At 46.5% G+C, this 18,252-nt stretch overlaps 1 long non-coding RNA gene across 1 annotated transcript; it reads left to right on the top strand.

Annotated features, from left to right (window-relative positions):
- Window positions 1–11,332: 11,332 nt before the first annotated feature.
- LOC121133741 lies at window positions 11,333–17,623 on the top strand. The gene is made up of 2 exons (XR_005870719.1): window positions 11,333–11,458; window positions 17,171–17,623. It is a non-coding gene; the product is annotated as an uncharacterized LOC121133741 (long non-coding RNA).
- The last annotated feature ends 629 nt before the right edge of the window (window positions 17,624–18,252 follow it).

Raw genomic sequence — 18,252 nt, 5'->3', positions numbered from 1 at the left:
CCACACAGCGCTACTCCTCCTGCAGCGGCTCGACTCTGGCAGGCTCTCTGCCTACCTCTCCCCAGAATTCTCTCGTCTTCTAGCCCCGCCTATCTTCCTACCTCATTGGCCAAAGCGTGTCCAAGCGCTTCTCACCAGCCAGGTCAAGGCTGAGAGGGGGGGACCGCCATCGGTAGGATGAAGCACGCTTATGAGCTCACCCCCCACAGAAGGGAGCTCGTTCTTTCCAGCAGATGAACGACTTGCCACCCGAAGTCAACTCCGGACGGAAGATGTGTAGAACTACCAGCAGAAAACAGACGCATGCAGACTCTCCAGAAGGGGCGAGGTAGGCATGTATATTTGTATAGTGGCACACAGCTTTAATCCCAACATTCCAGGAAAGCAGAGGCAGGTGCGTCTCTTCGAGTTCAAGTCCAGGCTGGTCCATATCAAAAGACCCTTTCTAAAACAAAAACAGGGCGTTGGTGGCGCATGCCTTTAAGACCAGCGCCCTGAAGGCAGAGGCAGGGGGATCTCTGTGAGTTCCAGGCCAGCCTGATCTACAGAACAAGTCCCATGGCAGCCTCCAAAGCTTCACAGAGAAGCCCTGTTTCCAAAAACAAACACAAACAAACAAACAAACAAAAAAACAGGAAAAAACCACAATAAAATTTTTTTGACTTAAAAATTACTTTCATACAGGGCGGTGGTGGCGCACGACTTTAATCCCAGCACTCGGGAGGCAGAGGCAGGCGGATCTCTGTGAGTTCGAGGCTGGGCTGGACCAATAGCCTCCAAAACAATACAGAGAAACCCTGTCTCGAAAAACCAAAAAAAAAAAAATTACTTTCATACACAGGCATTAATTAGTTCTTCTAAAGATTAGATATGCATCTTTTTTTCTAGGTAACATGTGGCCTGGTATATGTAAGCAGGTTGGCGCTGTGTCATTGTGTTTTCTTGTATTCTATTAAGAAAATATGTAACTCAGAAAATGGTGGGAGCCTGGTCAGCCACCATTATTCGGGGAAGGCTCCAAGTCTTCAACTGTACAGCGCAGGGATCATTTTGTCTCGAAGGATTTAGAGCGGTTGTGCCATCGAGTACCCGAGTCAACAAAGCAGAAATCTGTTGATTTGCGCCTCACAGCTTCTCGGGGTGGCATCCAAGGCTGCAGGGCCTTTGCGGGCATGTGTCCGCAGACTACTGTGAGCAGCATCTGGAGAGCTGGGGAGACGCTGCTCCTCCGTGGACTGAACTGTGAAATCCAGCGCAATAGGTTGAAGCATGAATATTCAAAAGCGAAGAAGGCTAGCTCCAGCAGAGTTGGCTGTTTAGAGCAAGCGCAGAGGAAAACTTAGGCAGTACCCACCAGGCGGAAATGCTAGCCGAGGACTTCTTAATCTTGACTCTTCCACACGGCCGGCCGTTCCCAGTGCGCGAGCAGACCTTGGGGGCGGTCGTGGAACACTCCAGTAGTTCGGATCCCATAGACAGGACCTTCCCTCACTGGAGAGGGGTGTAGCCACGAGTGCCTGACAGGGTTAGGCATTCAACTAATGTAGCTCTTCCTGCTTGCCTTCCGTGTTTATAGACAGTCTGCCAGTTACTCCAGCTTCCCCTGTCAGTGTCTCTGCAGGGAAATTCTGGAAAGAGAATATGGACGCCAGGCATTCTCACCTTCACAACAATTATCTTTGACATTGTAACTAATACTTATGGTTATTAGGCTTGTAATTTGGCTTTCAATACAAAGTAACTATGCGGGGGGGGGGGGAAGGGGGGGCTGGGCTACCCAAGTCTGCTCAGGTCATCTGTTTTGCTATTGTATGGAGAGTCTCAGTGAGCACCCTCCCCTCCTGGTCCTTAGACAGAACCTTCTTTAGCATCTCCAAAGCACAGCAAAAGCACCTCTGGAATGCATCCCTGGGAAATACCTCAGTGCTAATGCATCAGTGCTGTGGTTTTATTTACATCTAATCCTGCTTGCCAGGTCTAGATGAGCATAACTGACAAAGCCAGGTTTCTGTCTGTGTTATACCAGAGGCGACCAGTGGACCATGGATTTGTCTTCTGTGGTCATGGACTTCCTCTCTTTCCCTAAGACATGGACTGGAATAGAATTTACTGATGTTATCCGATTATTTGATCAGCCTATGATGCGTAGCTATTGCTTCTGAGTTGAAACATCCCCCCTCCCCCAAGGAAGGAAGGAGGTGCTGGAAGGGAGGGTGGGGAGCCAGAAAGACGGCTCAACAGTTAAGAGCACTGGCTGCTCTTTGCAGAGGACCTGGGTTCGATTCCCAACACCTACATGGCAGCTCACAACTCTCTGTAACTCTAGTTCTAGGGGATCGGACACCCTCTTCTGTCCTCTGTGGGAACCAGGCACGCACGCAGAACCCTAACACACATAAAGATAAAATAAATAAATCAAAAAACAAACAAGAAACACCACCAGGCAAGTCACAGGAAGTTCCTGGACCTTACAGGATTCATGAGGCCTCTTCCTGAGGTCATAGGAACAGTCCCCTGGGGAGGAGACCCTTTAGATGGGCTAGCTACTCGGAAGCTGCGTCTCATGAGGCATTACCATGCCTGGGTGGACTTTTTCCCTGGTATTGTAGCTGTGTGTAACATGAGTAATAAAAACCCAGAGACTGATATTGGGGTTCAAGTTTCAAGCTGAAGACAAGAGAAGCAAAGCAGCCGGTCCCTAGCTCTCACCTCTACCTCAGAGAAAAATGGGTGATCCTGCCTCCACGAATCCTCAGAGACTCCCGCCTTTCCTCAGCATGGCTGGAGACAAATCCTCTAAGACCCACTTTGCTCCTGCCCTATATTCCTCTCCACTGCTAGGATTAAAGCTGTGTGATCCCCAGTGCTGGGATCACCTTTGTGTGAGCTCTGTTTCTCTTTTAGACTAGATCAATTTCGTGCAGCTCAGTGTGGCCTTGAACTCAGAGAGATCCATCTGCCTCTGTCTCCCGAGTGCCGGGATTAAAGGCATGCGCCACCACTGCCTGGCCTCTATGCCTGTGGCTAGCTTTGCACTCTGAACCCTCAGGCAAGCTTTACTAAATCATAAATAATATATCACCATAGCTGCCTTTGGGCCATTCAAAAACTCCTGAGAGTCACCCATCACCTTTGCCCCCTAAGTAATCCTAGAATTCGAAGGTTGGGTGAAGTAGACTTGGGTGGGGGTGTTTCTTTGGTCTGTAATTGCTACCCTATCCAGGGTGAAAAAGCATCTGTTAATGTCTTCCCAGGAAAAGTAATGAACTAACCTAGCGACAAAGCTGTGGAATATCTACCCCAAATAGTGAATTTTGTTTCTGAATGATTGGTCTGGTACTATTGTTTCTGGCGCTAATTAGACAGGAGACTGAGAGCCTGTTAGGGCCATTCCTGTATTGTGATGACAGATTTACTCGTGTCTGCTGTGGCAGGGAATGCCTGTCTCTTTATTCTTCCACTACAGAAAGTTACAGGTCCCAGCTGCCCACAAAGTGGTCAATATGCAATCATGACCTCAGTATATAACCCTGAAGGAAAGGCCCAAACCATTTCTTACGTTGTTTCAGGGGAAATTACCTGCTCCGTCGAGAGCCCGTTCCTACTCGCTTGGCCTTGTAAACAGTGGGTCAAACCTCATGCCGGATGGTATAATTAAATGGGGCAGTGTAGAAAATTCGCTAACGGTAAAAGGTTTCTGAATACATGAGGCCAAAAATCAATTTAAAAATCAAATATGTTCTATTGGAGCCCTTGCCTATGTTATATCCTGTGACTACACGGAAGGGTTAGGACACACGGCATGAGGATTTCACACGGCACATGCCATCACGCCAGACAAAGCCATGAACGCTGTCTGACTGGCCTCAGCTCAGGTTTTTAGGAATGACTGTGTGTGTGTGTGTGTTTTTTTAACCATACTTACAAAATTCCCTGCTCTTAGCCACATTAACGGTTTACTTTCAAAAGAGAAAGTCATTGTTTCCCTCAGTTTTGGGTTTCATCGTGTTAGAACGTCGCATTTTAAAAATTGCTTTTTGAGTGGCTGACTTGAGTTCCATAAAGAAAAAAAAAAAAGAAATTGTTAAATGGATATTGCCTTGGGATTAGAAGCTGATTTTTAATTATTCCTGAAAGGATCTTAAGTATATAACCTCTGCCATTTTGTACTATGTATTTATGAGAAATGGTGTTCTTGGCAGCAACGATTATAACACTAAAATCTCAATCCACGCCGCTAAGCCTTGAAGCTGTTCTGCATTTCGCAGTATTGAATGTTCAGCCAAGATTTAATTCTTTCTATAAAAAAAAAAAGCTATCAGGCACAATCGTCCCATTTAGCATGCAATTTTCTTTTTTTTTAAATCTTTAATAAATGGTGAGTTTATATGTACAGCAAAGACTTACTTAAAAATAAATCTCTATAATTTATTACTGGGTGGTGGTGGCGGCACACACCTTTAATCCCAGCACTCAAGAAGCAGAGGCAGGCGGATCTCTGTGAGTTCAAGACCAGCCTGGTCTACAGAGTGAGTTCCAGGACAGCCTCCAAAACAATACAGAGAAACCCTATCTCAAAAAAATATATATCTATATCTATATATATTTGGTCTCTATTCCTACGTTATAGGCCTAGATTCCCTAGGTAGTGTGAATGGGGGTCACGGGAACAGGAATTTAGAAGCCGTGGTCAGAGGTATAAGTCCCATAGGCATCAGACACGCACCTGAGCCCGGGGCCAGCTGAGAGCCGTAATGCCCAGGCCTAGAAAACAGGTGCTTTACGCTGGCGTGCACCGTTTCCTCATGATAGGGAAGAATCTGACAGTATCTTCTAGCAAAATTTAACTAAGCCTTCGCCTTCTCAAGGTAAGTACAGGTCTGAGAAATCCAGGCTTATGCTATATACAGTTAGCTAGCTAGCGAGTTAGTTAGTTAGTTAGTTAGTGGTAGTGGATGACTTCAGGGCCTCATGAATACTAAGAACAAACTGTAGCACTGACCTGTACTCCCAGTCTTATTATATTTTTTAAATGCTATTTAGTAGTAGGTGTGTGTGTGTGTGTGTGTGCGCACGCACGTGCGTGCGTGCGTGTGTGTGTGGTGTGTGTGCCTGTGTGTGGTGTGTGTGTGTGTGGTGTGGTGTGTGGTGTGTGTGCGTGTGGTGTGTGAGCGTGTGTGTGGTATGTGTGCCTGTGTGTGGTGTATGTGTGTGTGTGTGTGCGTGCCTGTGTGTGGTGTGTGTGCGTGTGGTGTGTGAGCGTGTGTGTGGTATGTGTGGGTGTATGAGTGTGTGTGCACGCACCAGCGTGTGCTCACCAATGCGTGCTGTCGGGTAGGGGACATTTATGTGCGGAGGTCAGAGACAGTTTTGTGGAGTCTCATCTCTCCTTTCACCTTTATGTGTGTTCTGGAGTTGGAACTAAAGTCGAGAGGCTTAAGCCACAGTATCTTTATTCACTGAGTCGTCCCGCTGGCCCCTCAAATTTCATACAGTAAACCTAGCTGCCTTTTGCACGAAACATCTAACAAGTCAGATTTCAGTCCCACAAACAAGTCTTTTGTGAAACAGGAGCGACAATCAAACAGCTAGGAGCTCATGGTCGAAACCAAGGGGATGGAAGTTGAGAACCCAGCCCCCACCGAGAGGATTTCTGTCCCTGTAAATGCCTAGAACCCCAGCTTAGAAGGGAGTGGAGAAAGGCAGGTCCCTGGGGGGTTTGCTGGCTTCCAGCCTGGCAGAGGAAACACAAGGCCCAGGAAAAACACAAGGCCCAGGTTTGGGGAGACAGCCTGCCTCACAGGAGCAGAGAGAGTGACAGGAGACAGCACCCTCTGGTTTCCAAGCACACGCACCCACATGTGTGCTCCCATGCACAGACAGGTAAAAAGTTTTCCACTTTTAAAATTATACTCTTTTCAAAGCTACAGAGAAACCCTGTCTCGAAAAAACAACAACAAAAAAATTATACTCTTTTGTTTTAAAATTGCCGCGGCACACACATTTAGTCCCAGCACTCAGGAGGCAGAGGCAGGTGGATCTCTGTGAGTTTGAGACCAGCCTGGTCTACAGAGTGAGTGCCAGGACAGCCAGGGCTACACAGAGAAACCCTGTCTCGAAACTGTTGTGCCCAAATTCTGAACCCCAAGAAAACCAGGAGCAGAGTCTGTTATTGCTTTTGTTTAACAAGTTAACTCCATTAGCTCGGACCCTTTATCCCTCCACCATGGTGGGTTGTTGAGTGAAGCCTTTTCCTTGCCAGCTGCTTTGGTTTTTCCCCACCAGTCGCTTGGGCTCTGCCGCGTTGTAGTCCCCAAATAACACACAAGATGCTGTATTAATTATGAAGCTGTTGGCCTTGCTTGTTTCTTGTTGGCTAGCTCTGATTTAAGTATTTAACCCATCTAAGTATTTCTCTTACCGGAGAAAGGGTCCGGACCTCTTACTTCTATGGCAGCTACATGGTGACTCCCTGTGTTTCTCCTTCCCAGAATCCTGCTCGATTCCTAGTCCCACCTATCTTGCTTCCTTATTGGCCAACAGTGCCTTATTCAACAACCAATAAGAGACAGATTTACAGAATGGCATCTCCCATCAGTGGGTGGCTGGAGAAAAGGCCCCCAGAACCCCCCCAGGCCGGGATCTTAAAGGGCAGCATAAGGGGAGTGTCTAGGGGTACACAACAGTCTCAGGATTGGTGCGCTTCCAGGTTTGGGTGACCTGCCCTGTGCTGATTGGTCAACTGGTTGCTATGGCCCATAGGCCCTCCCAGGGCGGTTGCTGTGCTCTGCACATCACTGTTGTGCACTTGTCTGTAAAACACACCCAGAGCTGTAAAGCACAGGCCCACCACTAACTTCTGATTGGTTCCTTGCCACGAGGAGGGCATCTGACCTTAGTGACCAGGACAGGAGGGGCATAGTCAGACAAGCACAGGTTAGCCTGTCATGGCTGCTAAACCAGGGGGCTGGTCCCTTCACTGGATGTGATGGTTCACACCTTTAATCCCAGTCCTGGGGAGCAGAGGCAGGAGGGTCTCTGTAGGTTTGAGGCCTGCTTGGTTTACGCAATGAGTTCCAGTGAATGAAAAATGAAAAAATAAGGACAAAACACTCCGAGATAGAAGAATAAAAAAATAAAATAAAATAAAAAGCAAAATGGGCGTGATGCTGCTAGGCACTGTTGAGGAGAACGCTCACTGTAGATATGAGGGAGAGAGCAGCCAGAGGCGTCTGGAAGAGTCCAGGCTTGGAAGGGCCTTGAGGGGAGAGAGGGCAACAAAGGAGGGAGAGGAGAGGAGGGAGCAAAGAGAGAACCCAGAAACCTAGGGGCCAAGAGAGCAGGAGACCTGCTTAGCCAAAATGGCTGGGCTGTACAGGCGCCTGAGAAGCTGGGGGAAGGGAAGGGAGGTGCAGGCGGCCAGCATCCACTTTGATACATGAAATAGGCACCTCAGTCAGTCATTTGTCCTGAGTTTGAGACCTGACATCCAGGTCACCCAGGGCTACACAGTGAGACCCCGCCTGGAAAGCATGGCATGGATGTATCACAGATTATTCATCAGCTGCTCGTCTATCGGAGAACATCTGGTTTATTTCAAAATCTGGGCCATTATGAACGAAGTGCCTATAAATATTCATTACAATTTTTCATTAACATAGCTTTTCATTTCTCTGGGGTAAAACCCCAGGAGTGAAACTGCTTCGCTGGCGTGGCATTTGCATACGGAAGACTGTTTTCCGGAGTGGCAGTGTCCTCTTTTCGTTTGCGTCAGTGTGTGTGAGCGCCTCGGCTCCCTGCTAGCATGTGGTATGGGCACGATTTTGTGTCAGTCGTTTTGAAAGGTCTGTAGTAACGTCTTACGGCAGTTTTAATGATGATGATGTTGAACGTGTTGTGTGTCGTTAATTGCCATTCACCTATTCTTTTCGGTTAAATGTCGCCTTGTTGATTTTTCTTTTTCCCCCGTTATTTTATTTTTTTTAGGATTTGTCTCACTTTTAGTTATGAGTATGCAGATTCATCTCGCTTTTAATTACGTGTATGTAGGGGAAGGGGTGTGTACATGTGAGTGTAGGTACCCAGGAGGCTTCAGATCCCCTAGAAATCTGGAGGCGGAGTTACAGAAGGTTACATTGGGAACGAAACTTGGGTTCTCTGGAAAAACAGTAAGCTCTTTTAACCACTGAACCTTCTCTATAGCCCCCTCTCTCCTTTTATTTTAATGTGTGTATGTGTGTGTGTGTGTGTGTATGTGTGTATTCACCCATTATGATGAGTTATACCTTCCTGTATGAGTTCAAATGCACCATCACTTAAGTTGGTTTTTGTCAAGGTTTTTTTTGGGGGGGGGCAGGGGTTGAGAGAGGGTTTCTCAGTGTAGCCCTGGCTATCCTAGAACTCGCTCTTGTAGACCAGGCTGGCCTCAAACTCACAGAGCTCCGCCTGCCTCTGCGTCTCTGGTGCTGGGATTAAAGGCGTGTACCACTACTGCCTGGCTAATTTATTTAAATTTTATGTGCATTTAATTCATAGATGGATGTGGAACTTTGCTTTTTTATTCATGATCTGCTACATTAATTTCCTCTTGTTTTTTTTTTTTCTTTTAAAATGTAGGAGTCTCTTGCTATTGCCCAAGTGGGCCTCAAACTTCTGGATCTAAGCAGTCCTCTGTCCCAGCCTCATGAGTAGCCATAACTATAGGCATGTGCCTCTTCACCCAACTTCTGTTTGACTTTTTTTTAATTGTAACAAAACTTGATTTCCTGGTATAAACCATGAAGCCTCATCAAGCCATGGCTGAGTGTTGCTACAATATATAGTTATCTTATACAGTTATTTCATAGTTATATAGTTATCTAATAGGGTTATCTCATATAGTTATCTTATACAATTATCTCAGAGTTATCTTATATAGTTGTCTCAGAATTATCTTATATAGTTGTCTCATAGAATTATCTTATAATTATCTCATATAGTTATCTTATTCAGTTATCTCATAGAATTATCTTATAGCCAGGTGTTGATGGTGCACACCTTTATTCTCAGCACTCGGGAGGCAGAGGCAGGTAGATTTCTGTGAGTTTGAGGCCAGCCTGGGCTACAGAGTGAGTGCCAGGATAGGCTCCAAAGTCACAGAGAAACCCTGTCTCAAGAAACCAAAATAAATAAATAAAAAAGAAAACAGAGTGAGCAGGCCAATCAGCAGCATTCCTCTAAGGTCTCTTGTTGGAGTTCCTGTCTTGGCTTCCCTCAGGGATGGTCTGTGATGGGGACATCTAAGTCAAATATTCCCCTTTCTCCTCAAGCTGCTTTTGGTCATGGTAATGGAGCACATAAACCTCAGTGATAGAAATCGGAGTAGGACACCAGGCAGGAGCTCTTGGTTTCTGGTTTTAAAAAGTGCCTATGGCCACCCATGGTGGTGCATGCCTTTAATCCCAGGCAAAGACAGGTAGATCTCTGTGAGTTAAGACTCATCTGGTCTACATAGTGAGTTCCAGGAAAGCCAGGCCTGTGTAGAGAGACCACGTCTCAAAACTAACAAACAGCAAAAGAATCCCATTTCGTTGAAATGGTAAACACTGTGATCCCATTTCATTGAAATGTAAACACTGTGATCCCATTTCGTTGAAATGCAAACACTGTGTGTGGTGTTGTTTGCAGTGACCATGTGGGAATGTGGGCTTGCATGCAAGACATGTGACCTATATTTCACAGCCTTGGTGTTACATGTGTGACGTGTGGACGGGTGTACATCTAGAATTCTGTTTCGTTCCTACTATGTAATTCCAAGGGGGTTGTCCTTCTGTATATATGTTTCTCTTATTGGTTAATGAATAAAACACTGTTCAGCCAATGAGACAGGAACATCGGCAGGACTAGGAGACAAGGAGAATTCTAGGAAAAGTAGGCAGAGAGGGCCAGCCAGAATAGTCTCCACGTAGGCCACCAAAGGAGTAACAGGTCCAACCCTTCTCTGGTACGATAAGACCACGTGGAAATACTTAGATTAGTAGTTACGGTTTAGTGATTAAGACAGAGCTAGCCAATAAGAAGCCCTAGCCACCAGCCAACAATTTTATAACTAATATAGCATCTGTGTGTTCATTTGGGGCCAAACAGCTTCTGGAAGCTCCAGCAACAATAATTCTTCTTGGTTTCCTAGTCTTACCACTTATCTGCCCACTGTGCTGTGTCTTTTCATAGAAATATCTCTGTTTCAGTGTTTTCCTTCATGGCTGTTTTCTCATTGATTTCAATTATTTTCTCTATTACTTTCTGTTCAGCTTTTTCTAGGTCAGGTGAGAGTCTTCCATGTCTGCAGTGCGGAAGTGCGGAGAAATAAACCCAGGACCTCAAACTCGTTAGGCAGGTCTCATACCACTGAGCTATAACCCCGGGCCCCTGCTAGTTTTTTTGTTTTGACTGAGATGGATAGAAGCATGGCATTCTGTACCCCATGTGGCTTCCACTGACATCACAGAGTATGGGGTAGCCTGGTTGCTGCTGGGCATACATAAAGTCGTACTCTGACACCACCCCAGAGGGGCAAAAAATGTGTCTCACTATGGCAGAGAGGGGGGTAATACGGAGGAGGCACAAGCTGCCTGCGTGGTCTCTGCCCTCTTGCAGGGATGGAGTTCTCAGGCCCTACACGGCCTCTTCCACACCACGCGGCCATGTAGTGGTTTTATATTCACATTGTACGCTCAGCACTGGCTCCACAGACCAGTGAGGCTGGGACCCAGGCTCCCCAGTTCAGCCTTTTCTAGCAGCGGTGGTATGTGAGCCACAGCTTCTCTGTGGAGTTTGGCTCCAGTTAGAGCCGTTTTCAGCTGAAAGTGTTTTCCGTCCTTGTCCGGCTGCCCCTTTTCAGGTCCTTGGCCAGGGAGAGCAGGCTTTTGTGGGAGCCCTTTTTCTTTTCTTAGCCTGTTGGCATTTCCAAGTTGCTGGATAGCTCCCTTCCAAATCCAAGATACAGTAGGCAAAAAAAGAACACCGGGAACTCACTGCCATGCTGTGGCTTGGGTCACCGCATCCATAGGTGATCTGTCTCCCTGTCTCCTCTCCATAGCTTAGAGCGTTTCTGGTTCTGTTGTTTGTTTTTGCTGTGCTAGGGGGCGGGGCCTCAAACCCCACTCCTGCCCATTATGTTTGCCTCTGTGCAACATTCTTGGGATTCAGTTGTACTTAGTAGGGAAAACTGCGTGTGGTTATTGACCAGCTCGTCGTTTATTCTGTGTGTGTGTGTGTGTGTGTGTGTGTGTGTGTGTGTGTGTGTGTGTGTGCGCGTGCGCGCGCGCGAGCAGGGGCGTCAGAGGACAGCTTTCTGGGAGTTAGTTCTCTTTCCACCCATTTGCCCGCACGGTCTGTTATTTCTACCTGGGCTCCGTGTAGGGAAGGCTCCAGCTGGTTCTCCCGTCTCTGGCTCCAACTCCGATAGAAGTGCCAAGATGTGAGCTTTGGTCTTTTCTTTCCAGTGGGTTCCAGAGTTTTAACTTGGGTTAGCTCCTCAGGGCTGCATGGCAAGTCCGTTCACCCACTGAGCCGTCTCTCACCAGCCCGTCCTATCTCCCCGTTCTCCCGTCTTTGACATACGGTTTTCGTGACACAGTTCAGAGAGAGAGAGACACACGGCACACCTGTTTCGTAGAGTGACAGTTGTGGTGACGTCTTGTTTATAGTCTAACAAATAAAGTTTGCCTGAAGATCAGAGGGCGGGGCTAACCACTAGCTAACCATAGAGGTCTGGAGGTCTGTGCAGAGAGACAGGAAGTGAGACTGCTGGGCAGAGAGGGAGTGATAAGGCGAAAGGAGGCAGGAGCTCAGTCAGTTTTGGCTGGGAGGCTGAGTAGCTAAGGTGACTGGTTTTGCTCTGATCACTCAGCATTTCCCCTTATATCTGACTCCGGGTTTTTATCTTTTATTTATTTATTTATTTGGTTTTTGGAAACAGGGTTTCTCTGTATTGTTTTGGAGGCTGTCCTGGAACTCACTCTGTAGACCAGGCTGGCCTCGACCTCACAGAGATCCGCCTGCCTCTGCCTCCCGAGTGCTGGGATTAAAGGCGTGTGCCACCAACACCCAGCCTGGTTTTTTTTTATTTTTTTATTTTTTTATTTTTTGGTTTTTTGAGACAAGGTTTCTCTGTGGCTTTGGAGGCTGTCCTGGATCTCGCTCTGTAGACCAGGCTGGCCTCGAACTCACAGAGATCCGCCTGCCTCTGCCTCCCGAGTGCTGGGATTAAAGGCGTGCGCCACCAACGCCCGGCTTTTATTATTAAGACTTATTATTAGCACTCATGTTACATGTGCCTAAACTAAGTCTCAGGGCCAGAGTTTGTTACAAGGAAGGCTAAGAAAGGTAACACTTATTCTGAGTGGCCATATGGCCATGTAATGGTTAGTTTTACTACAGAAATAGAAGTATCTGTTCCAAGAGTAGGGATCAAGCCAGTCATGGCAGTTCGTACTGGTAATCCCAGCACTTGGGAGGCTGAGGCACGAGGAGCAGGTTCAAGGCCAGCCTGGGTTACGTGGCTGTTATAGAGAGTTTGATGTCACCCACCAGCAGGCTGGCAATCCTTTAGAGACTCCAAATAAGTGTGGTTGGAACCATGAGCACTAGAGACTAGTGTTCAACTCAATTCAGATTCCAAAGTGATTAACTCTGCCATGGGGGGGTGTGGGGAGATAAATAGTATGGCAAAGAGATTGCAAGTAAATAGCATGCCCTTGACGGGGAAAGTGAAAACAAGAAAGCAAAGCCCACCCACTTTGCCAAGGTATCAAGTTAAGGCTATCAGAAACCCAGGCTTCCTAATGCTAGCGGAGATCCCAGTAACCAATGCACTGACGTTCCTTAATACCCCCTCAGAAGACAGAGGAGGATACACATCTGAAAAGTCTTGGTTATAGCATGCAATGTGATAACCATCCTAAAAAAACAAAACAAAACAAAATTCAAGGTTCATCATTTCATCTACCTATTTGCCAAGACACAGGGGTCTAATGACTTAATAGCCATCTATGAAATTTACCCAAGTAAAATCCCGTCTGATGAGGGGCTAGGCACACACCCAGGTTGGTAGATAGCTTGCTTAGTTTAGAATGCACAGAACCCGGGGCTGGAGAGATGGCTCAGTGACTTGGAGCACTGGCTGCTCTTCCAAAGGCCCCAGGTGCAATTCCCAGCACTCGCATGGCAGCTCACAACTGTCTGTAACTCCTGTTCCAGGGGATCTGACACCTTCACACAGACATATGTGCAGTCAAAACACCAATGCACATAAAATAAAAATAAATTAAAAAAAAGAATGCACAAAACTCTCAGTTCCATCTCTAGCAACACACAAGCCAGGACTAGGGACACATAGTCATAATTCCAACATTAGAATTTGAGAGAGCAGGCAGGAGGATCAAAAGTACAAGGTTATCCTCAGTTACATTGTAGCTAGCCTGTTTCAGAAACAAAAACAAAATAAACAGTTGGGGAGACCACATTAGGAAGAATGTCATTTGTTTGAGACCAGGTTAGGGTTAGGTGTTCTCTCTCTCTCTCTCTCTCTCTCTCTCTCTCTCTCTCTCTCTCTCTCTCTCTCTCTCTCTCTCTCTCTCTCTCTCGTGTGTGTGTGTGTTGGCTGTCCTCTCAAATGTAGTTCAGTTGTAGCCAAGGAAGCCAAGGAAGATGAGGTTCAGGGAAGACCATGCCAGTGGATGACTCCAAGGACCATAGAACACGGCAATAGAAAATTCCTCCCAGAGAATACAACTACTGCCCAATGGAGTGTATGAAGTAAAGAAAGGTATACAGAAATAGAGAAAGACAAAAGCCTAGAGACATAAAATAGATGGGGTGATGCTAAGTTAAGGAAAGCTGGCTAGAAGCAAGCTAAGACCAGGCATAAATAAGAACCAGTCCCCATGTGTGATTTATTTGAGAGCCAAAGAGTCAAAACAAGCAACAACATTTTGGCGTTCCAATGTGGGGCTAGAGTAAAAGAAAAAACTAGCAACACTTAGCAACGAAATTAGACCTAAAGGAATGAAAATTTGGTCCCACCATACTTTCTTTCAACACTTTCCAATCTAGGCAACAAAAGCAAAACTTCAAAATAATCCAATATATTTTATTTACTTCTCATCAGTGGTAAATTAGTTTGAAAAAAAATCGTAAAATGGCAGCAATGACAATTGTATATTGTCCTAAATATAGACTTAATTATCATACAGTAAAGCCAAAGCAAGCAGAAAGTCAGGTTTGGAAATCTAGTCCGGCGAAATGTTCCATTCACCAGTTCACGAATGATTAAAGAACCAATTGCAGGGGCTGGCGAGACAGCTCAGTGGTTAAGAGCACTGACTGTTCTTGCAGAGACCTGGGTACCGCTCCCAGCAGCCACCTATTGACTCACAACCACCGGTAATTCCAGTTCCAGGTGGTCCAATGCCCTCTTCTGACCTTTGCATGCATGGAGGGAAAACACTCATACAATTAAATTAAATTAAATTAAATTAGGGCTTGGAGAGATGGCTCAGTGGATAAGAGCACCGCCTGCTCCTCCAGAGGACCAGGGTTCAGTTCCCAGCACCCACATGGCAGCTCACAACTGTCTGCTCCAGGGGATTCAATACCCTCATATATGGACACATGCAGGCCAAAACACCAATACACATAAAATAAAAAAGTAATACATCATTTTTAAAAATAAGTTAAATTAGTTTAAAAAAGAAAAATCCAGTTGTAGATGCTGCACAGACTTCCAGTAATCTCTAGGTGCTCTGTATGCTGAAAGAGAACCATGATAACCAATTTTATGGTTTAAAAAGAATTGCAAGATCCATATATAGACACAGATAGACAGATAGACAGACAGACAGACAGACAGATAGGTATAGAACCTTTTTTCTTCTTTTCTTTTTTTAAGATAAGGTCTCATGGAGCTGAGCTGGCTTTGAACTCTATTTATTTTATACTTTTATTTGTTTGTGGGGGTGGGGAGGCGCACATGTCATAGCACATGTATGGAGGTCAGAGGACAACATTTGGGAGTTGTCCTCTCCATCAACTCCGTGAGTCCAGAGGATTGACCTTGGGTCATCGGGGTTTGGCAGCAGCAGCCTTTGTAAGACAGTTCTAATAGGTTCTTAATAATAAAAACCCAGAGTCAGATGTTGGGGTAAATACTCCAAGATGAGGGAATAAAGGAGCAGCCACAAGAGAGACTCCTTTCCTCTACAGAATCCTCAGACCAAAGGAGCGATCCTGGCCCTGTGAACCCTCACACTGAATTCGATGAACTCCTGTCTCCTCCCGCCTTATATTCTTCTCTTTACCCGGACATATCACTCCTGTCTCCACCTCCCAAGTACTGGGATCAAAGGTGCGAGCCACCACCACCCGCCTCTGTCTCTCTCTGTGGGGATACCAGACCTTGAGCAGAGACCCACTTCCCCTTCTGCCTGGGAGTAGGCAGCTGTAAGACAATGTTTACTAAAAACAATACAATGCCCGGGGGCAATAAGTTCCTGGAAAAGGCCTGCCCACAGAAACCACCCTGACCTCGACCTTGTCCAAAGACTAACTGCCTCTTCTGCCACGCCCAGATCAGTTTTTGGTGTCAGAGCAGAACCAGCCAGGGTAGAGAGGAGAGCAGAAGCTTCTCTGGTGGGAGCCTTTCTTAGGAAGTTTTCTTGAACCTTTTTGGAGCCTGTTTAAAGTTTTCTTTACATCGTTGAACAAGTCTTTGTGTTGTCAATCCCCGACACCCTCCGCACGTTCTCGGACACAGGCTGCGCAGCAGACGGCGACATCTCTCTCTCTCTCTCTTTTTTTTTTTTTTTTTTTTTTGGTTTTTAAGAGACAGGGTTTCTCTGTATTGTTTTGGAGACTATCAGTCCAGCCCGGCCTCGAACTCACAAAGATCCACCTGCCTCTGCCTCCCGAGTGCTGGGATTAAAAGTGTGCGCCACCACTGTCTGACCTCTAAAGGCTAACTAGTGTAGCTAGCTCTGTGCTCTGATCTGCAGGCAAGCTTTATTTGTTAGATCACAAGCAGAAAGAATATCACCGCAAACCTTTACCCACTGAGTCATCTTGCCGCCACCGCCAGTAAGCGTTTCGGGATGGGTCGGGACAGGATGGAACAGGAGTGGGTCAGGTATTCTGGCACTCGGGAGTCACAGAATACTCAGTGTTACACAGCTGAGGTGGAAAGGTATCCTGGAGCTCGGGAGCCAAGGACCACCACAGGTTGCAGTAAGCTTGGCAGCTTACAGCCTTGCCTCAGAGAAAGGCTTCTCCGGTGTATCAGCTCCACTCTGGCAGGACAGGGTCTTCCAGCTGGGGATGTTCACCTAGTGTAGCAGTTTTCTTGGCAGGTTTCTCGGGGAAAGTTGCTACAGTTCAGCTCTGCTCCTGGAGAACTGAGAGCAGGGAGTAGCAGAGTGAAAAAACTCTGCTCTGCGGAGGAAGGTTTCCTGGGCAAGTGTTACAGGGCTGCTCGCTCTGCTCTGCTCTGCTCTGCCCAGGGTCGCCTCTGCTTGCTCTGCTCTGCTCTGCTCTGTCGCCGCCGCAAAAGATCTCCACCCAAAGGTCATCCAAAGGGGTTTATTGAAAGTTCAGCCAAGCTGAACATACACAGGGTTTATATAGGGATTCTTGGGGGCGGGGAAGTTTTTCCAGAGTAGGGATTGGTCCAATTTCAGTGCTGAGCTCAGATTGGCTAAAGCTCTGCTCTGCGATTGGTTACTTTTTTACACAGGATTAGGGTCAGATTTGGCTCTGGTTTCAGGGCCAAAGTGTATTTCTTTCTCTGGTCCTTTTTAGCCTTTTGGCTCCAATTTTAGGGCCAGGGTGCATTTCTTTCACTGACTCTGGTTCCAGGGACAAAGTGTGTTCCTTTGGCACTGGTTTTAGGGTCAGGGTATATTTCTTTGGTTCTGGTTGCAGGGCCAAAGTGTGTTTCTTTGGCTCTGCTCAGGGTGTGTTTCTTTGACTGGTCCCTTTTCCCTACACCGCCCAAGTGCTGGGATTACAGGAATGGAAGACCACACTCAACTCATTTCAACCATCTTTATACTGTCAGTGTTCAACTGTTACAAGAGTAGTGGAATACAATGAATTGAAAGTTTGGAGAGAACTACCAAGTCCTTTTGTTTCCTTCTAGACTTCTCGTGACCAGTACAGAGGTTGAGCTTTGCTAAGGAACGTGAGACAGGAATGGACTCTTCTCACACGGGGCTGCAAATGGCCACTTGACACTCATGTTTGTGAGCAGTACTGGGGCACAGCCTTGCGTATTCCTTTTTGCAGAAAAAAAAAATTTAATCCCAGAGAAATCCTTGGTCATCTCATAAGCAGCAGGAGCTGTGACTCTGTTGAAAGCTGCATGTTACGATGGGCAAAGTCCTGGACTCCATTCCCAGCACAAAGGAGTAAACTCGGGTACTTGGGAGGCTGAAGCAAAAATGGTTTCTTGAGCCTGGGAGTTCAAGGTCAGCCTAGGCAACACAGTGAGAGCCCCCCCCCATCTCAGAAAAACAAAAGCAAAGCAAACGTTTCTATTCTCTGTGGCCGGCTTAATAAATAAATTGTACTTTTTTTTTCTCTGCACTGTCAATCGTCTTGAAAACCGGTATTGAATTTGCTGAGGAGAATAATCTTGGGGGTTGGAGAGATGGCTCAGCAGTTAAGAGCACTGGCTGCTCTTGCCTGCTCTTCTAGAGGACTCAGGTTCAATTCCAGCACCCACGCGGTGGCTCACAACTGTCTGTGACTCTGGTTCCAAGAGCTCCGTGCACTGTACACAGGTGATGCACAGACAAAATACAGTCATACACATAATTTTAAAAAAGTGCTGGGCAGTGGTGGCGCACACCTTTAATTCCAGCACTCGGGAGGCAGAGGCAGGAGGATCTCTGATTTTGAGGCCAGCCTGGTCTACAGAGTGAGTTTCAGGACAGCCTCCAAAACAATACAGAGAAACCCTGTTTTGAAACCCCCCCTCCACAAAAAAAAAAGAATGATATTGTTATGGCATCCTATAACTATCCCGTCTTTATCATTCCAATGACTGAATTTATATTTTATAAATCAACTGGAGGACATTTAAAACCACTCTTGTAGGACTTAATCCTAGTACTTGGCATGTGGAGGGTTATGTTCTATCTTTAACATCTGAAGTTTGCACTGCTCAAACTGAACTGTTTGCTTCAGGAATGATGTAGGTGACCTCATGGGCAAAGCTGG

This window comes from Mesocricetus auratus, unplaced genomic scaffold, assembly GCF_017639785.1.
Source record: "Mesocricetus auratus isolate SY011 unplaced genomic scaffold, BCM_Maur_2.0 Super-Scaffold_100023, whole genome shotgun sequence".
Classification (NCBI taxonomy): domain Eukaryota; kingdom Metazoa; phylum Chordata; class Mammalia; order Rodentia; family Cricetidae; genus Mesocricetus; species Mesocricetus auratus.
This window is presented reverse-complemented; position numbering and strand designations above follow the sequence as displayed.